General features: G+C 41.7%; 1 pseudogene; it reads right to left on the minus strand.

The window, feature by feature from the left end:
* Nucleotides 1-3,906: 3,906 nt before the first annotated feature.
* Nucleotides 3,907-4,332, minus strand: part of Rplp0-ps13 (ribosomal protein lateral stalk subunit P0, pseudogene 13) — a 596-nt pseudogene continuing 170 nt past the window's right edge.

Genomic DNA, 4,332 nt, shown 5'->3' on the forward strand with positions numbered 1-4,332 from the left:
ATGGTTTCATTATTTAGCTCTGGATGGCTTGGAAGTCACTACAGAGACCATGCTGCCCTCAAACTTAGACAGATCCTTCTGCGGCCACCTCTGCCTCTACCTCCTGAGTGCTGGGCTTAGAGACATGCACAACCAAGCCTGGCTTTCATTATGTATTTTTTTAAGTTTCTCTTTGGTGGGAGCTAAAAACAAAGTCTGATTCATACTGATATTTTCCCCAAAGTTATACAAAGAGAAGTAATAATGTTGACTGTGAGAATTAAAGTTAAAATCAGATCTCAGCCCAAATAGCATAAGCAGTGGGAACAATGGACAATAACCATGACTCTGATGAAATCCATTTCTCAGCTGAAGGCACTGAGCTGGTGTTTCTCTTGCTCTATTCTTAGAACTAAATCAAACTTTGGGGAAACAGCTCCCATCAGTATGAAACAATGGATATTCTCCCTGCATGCCATATATGTTTTGGCTCCCACTGTGGTGTAAATGTCATGACCTCCTTTCTTCCTCCAGAAGTTATGACAGAGACTTCCCTTCAGCAAGGAAGGTCACAGCAGCCTTAAGAGCATAAGTGTGTAGAGTCATTTTAGGTGGCTCAAATCTGCCTTGAGATAGAAGCAGTACAGTCGAAGTATAAAACATAAAGGAAAGCCCAACATCCTTGCAAGTTTAAGCTACTTGCAGGTCACTATGGAACTGATGGCTATGGAAGACAGACAGGACACCCTGGTTTCCTTTGTGTAATAACTTCTACCTTTGGGAAAATAACTTTGATTAAATAGGATGTGTGGGTGCACATGGTATATATTCCTATAAATGAGTCTGAGCCTACAGGGAATGTATTTGGATCAAAGAAGCAGAAAGTTCATCGTGGTTCCAGCTTTGGTCATGATTAGGTCTAGAGTAAACAGTCTTTGGATTTCAAGGATGAAACTCAGTGAAAGCACAAAGAATGTATTTCTCAGTGAAAACAGGTAAAGGGGAAAGAGATCTTGGAAAGAAGGAAATACTATATATGTTCTGCACTGTGAGATTTTGAAGATTGAAAGTCATGCCATACTTAATATCTTTGGATCTTAATATCTTTGATGGCTGGCACTCAGAAAATGTTTGTTGGTTGAATAAGATACCAAAACACACACACACACACACACACACACACACACACACACACACTGAAAGAAATTCTAGATTGTGTGCTTAAAGGATTTTGATTTTCCACTGAATGAGGCTTGTTGGCTGTCACACTATTGTGATCCAGGCTGTAGCTGCTTACCAAATTTCTTTTCTCCAGTTTCTTCTCAAATTAAAAGAATCCCAGGTCTTCACTTGGAATATTGACTCCCAGGGAAACCAATATATTTCCCATTACATTTTAGCTAAGTTAAGTTACAGTCAAGGAGTATACTTAAGTATTAGATAGAATTTAGGAGCCATCTTGAAAGCTAGATAACATATATTCCTTTCTTCTTCCATTTTGCTGCTTGAAAACAAGATGGGATGGCTATACTGTAGGTAGCTGAACATAAGCTTTAAAGGAGAAGGATTGTAGTAATAAGTACTTTAAAAATTCCAGCATGGCGTTTCCTCTTGCCTTTGACCACTTATTTTCCCAGATGAAACATATATACACAGCCTTATATTTTAATATGCCTTAAGCAGCACAATAGCTGAGCAACTGCCTAACCTCTGTGCTGTTAAAATATACTTTCCTACCAATAACTCTGAGTTATTACTTACTAATTTCTATGTTCTATCTTGGCTGCTTTTGAACCAATTGAGCAAGCATCTGAGCTATGTTCTCTTGACCCTTAGTGCACAGTGGCATTCATTCTCCCTTCTGCATGTTGTTTTTCTTCTGTGGGAGCCATATTGGATTTGGGCCTGGTTGCTTTGTCACTGTCTAGCCTTAGTCTTAGATTGTAAAAAGCCTCTCCCTGTAATTTATGGCACAAGAATGTTTTCAGCCGGAACAAGACCCTTCTGGGTCTACAGCAAGGTTTGACCCCTGCTGAGCCCTGCCCTTGCATGTGGAAGCTTTTTGTCCCCAACTGGGAACAGTCTGGCCAGGTACTTCTCACCTGAGTCAGAATTAGGCTGGCCTTCCTGGTTATTTTCCTAATTTATTCAGGTCACATAGTCGGTCCTTTGTTACCGAAGTCTCAGCCAGGGTTCCCCACTGTGCTTGGCAGATACCTGCTAAGTGCTGTACTTGGGATATATAGTTTGGTCAATAAAGAAACCAGAGCTCTCTTCCTCTTCTGGCTTGACACAATAACCTGTGTGTGTGTGCTTCTTTCATCCTGCAGGCTTTTGCCAGATTCTCGGTACCGTGTCGGTGCTGGTGCCGACATTCTTCCATGATGGTCTCTTCTCTTCTTCTCTCTCCTCCATGTCTTCTCTATATCATGGCTGCTTCCTTCGCTTCTCCCTCCTTCCTCATGGTCTCTAGCCCAGAAACCTAACCCCACTTATGTCTCTTTTTTCCCAGCTATTAGCTGCTGGCATCTTTATTTACCAATCAGAATTATATGGGGACAGAGTCCTTCATACTACATTCAGACTCCAAACCTTGGAGGTCAGCACTTATCATTACAATGAACAGTAAAAGACAAACCCTGTTCTGTCCTGTCCTGTCCTACTTTATGCTAACCTAAGATATCCTATCTTATTCTTGTGGAGTATCTACCAGAAAACACCACCCAGATGTGGTGTTAAGCCAATGGAAAGTCTGTATTGGCTAAACAGCAACTATTCTCAGGATCTCAGTGTAGCCACAAGACTTTCTTGGGGTGAGCCTTTAAGCACAAAAACCAAGTTCTAGATTGACATACTTCAGTTAGCAAGAACAATTAGCCAGAAGCAGAACCACAGAAGCTAAAAAAACAAGGTTAGTAAATTTAGAGACTTTCCCAGAGCTATGGACTTTAATGGACTAGGTATTTGTTTTAGTGTTGGCAGGTGGTGCTGTGTACATTTTGAGTTTTACAGCCTGAATGGTAGTTCCATCATGGAGTCATGATGCTAAGGTCTGAAGGTCTACTGAGATCCAAAAGCCAGTTATCTCTTCTCCTCCCCTTCCCTCCCCTCCCCTCCTCTCCCCTCCCCTCCCCTCCTCTCCTCTCTCTTCCTCTCTTTCTCTTTTTAAAATTTTTCCTCAATGCTGGGGATGAACCCAAAGCAATGACCACACTAAACAAATATTTGGCTGCTGAGCTACATCCCTATTGTTATTTATTCTTTCAGAATCATGAAGGTAGTTTGACCTGGCTATTAGTCTTCAATGCCTGATGCTCCTTGCTGCTTCTAGAAACCAAAGCAGCGTCTTGTTGCTTAGTCAAAATTCCCTTTTTAGCTTCTGTCATTTTGGATATCTAGGCTTGACTTTCTCCATGTGGCAACATGGATACTTAGAGATTGAATGACTGCAAGGATTAATGTGAGGATTAAGGTAGGAACACATACATTATACAAGTATATAATTCAGAACCCATTTCCAGGAGACAGAATTCACAGGGAGCTTTCAGAGACACAGGAGTAGAACATGGCAGGAAAATGAGTTGAAAGGCAGATCTGAAACATAAATGCAAGCCAACCTTGTTGCCTGCAAAGAAGATGAGTAGATAGCTTTGGCAGTTCTTTTTAAAACAGGTGTCAACAAATCTGGAATTGTTCCAGAAGCACACAAAGAGTAAGCCATATGTTGTAGGAGGTTACCTGAGTTGGTTCTCAGAGCCAAAACTGAAGGAAGGTGCAGGAGAGGTGGCATTTGATGATGCCCTTGGGATAAATTCTCTCTGTCTCTCTGTCTCTGTCTCTTTCCCTTTCTCTCTCTCTAAGAGAATAAAGTTTTCATTTCCTTGTTTCTCAAATTAAGCTGGCTAAATTGGTAGCTTTGAGAGGGCATTAGTCAAAGATTCCAAATCCCATATCCTTATGTGATTCCTCCCAGTTTTCCATACTTTCAGCCTTGGCTATGGATACCACCCCAAAGGAAAAGGGCGAGATGGTTAGCACATTCAGCAGTGTGGCTCCTACTTTGTCACCTGTTTTTACCAGCTCCACATCACTGAGAATTTCAGTGGTACCACTGGATATTTCAGTTGTGATGCTTAAAGCCTGGAAGAAAGAAGTCTTCTCAGACCCCAGATAAGTGTTCTGTGTTGGCACAGAGACCTCACGGGGTAATGGTACCAGCACTGGCAACAGCTGTCACCAGTCTAATCATGATGAGGTCTTCCTTAGTGAAGACAAAGATCACATTACCCCAAATATGAGGCAGCAGTTTCTCCAGAGCTGGTGCTCCTAGAAGGCCTTTCACATCCTAGTGTT

The sequence above is a fragment of the Rattus norvegicus genome, chromosome X (assembly GCF_021556685.1).
Source record: "Rattus norvegicus strain SHRSP/BbbUtx chromosome X, alternate assembly SHRSP_T2T, whole genome shotgun sequence".
Taxonomy (NCBI): Eukaryota; Metazoa; Chordata; class Mammalia; order Rodentia; family Muridae; genus Rattus; species Rattus norvegicus.